The following is a 909-nucleotide window of genomic DNA, read 5'->3' as shown; positions in this document are numbered from 1 at the left end:
GGGAAAGGCACTTTACACGAATTTTCCTCACTTCACCCAGGTGGGAATGGGTACCCGGCTATAGACAGCGAAAGATCTTGTCAGTTTGTTAGTGTTTGAGCGCTTAATCAGCTGCTTGCACTGTATGCTTCCCAGAAAGCTGAGAATGTTTCGGAGTGTTCTATGGTCTGCTGGGGTTATAATATAGTGTTAAGCGCATAGAGCCTGCTGTTGAGCGGGGATATGCGCTATACAAATGCTATCTATTATTATCTATTATTATACTTTGTACTCACCAGATTCCAAGTTCACCTCCTTCCTTTCACCGCGTCGTTTCCATGCATGTGTTTATATACTGGGCGCTTGCTTGCGCTCCTTGTAAAACATAAAACATAATATCGAACTTGTCAGCGATCAGCCCGGCCGTGGCGGCCGCCAGTGATTTCATTACGCCATCCTTCCGAAATAAAACCAGAAGCAGATACCGTGCCAGAGACAACAATTAACGTTGTGAACAGTCCAGTCATGTCGCTGGATTGGCCAATCCATCATTTGTCAGGAGTCGTGGTAAAATCGGGCGCTCGTCAAAATTATGCAATCAAAGAAATTGGCATTTTTCTCGCTGTTTGATTAATTTTGTCGAATTTTCTTTTTTCTTTTTCTCTGGACCGACACCTTTTATGTCCATTTATAAACACATACATGTATGGACTTTACTGAAAAACGTTGATTAATAGCACCAAAAATGTATAAACTTTGACGGCCATTTTTCTCGCTGATTTTACTTCAGAAACCAGGTGGCCCCACCTCCTTCAATCGCATAATAAATTTCAATTTCTATTCAAGAACGAAGGGTACTCTTTTCACCAGAGGCTAGACAAATTAACAATCTTTAAGTTGATACCAGTAACTCCATCTGCCCCCTCCCCC

Source organism: Aplysia californica, unplaced genomic scaffold, assembly GCF_000002075.1.
Source record: "Aplysia californica isolate F4 #8 unplaced genomic scaffold, AplCal3.0 scaffold00750, whole genome shotgun sequence".
In the NCBI taxonomy this organism is placed as follows: Eukaryota; Metazoa; Mollusca; class Gastropoda; order Aplysiida; family Aplysiidae; genus Aplysia; species Aplysia californica.
Note: the sequence above shows the minus strand (reverse complement) of the source record.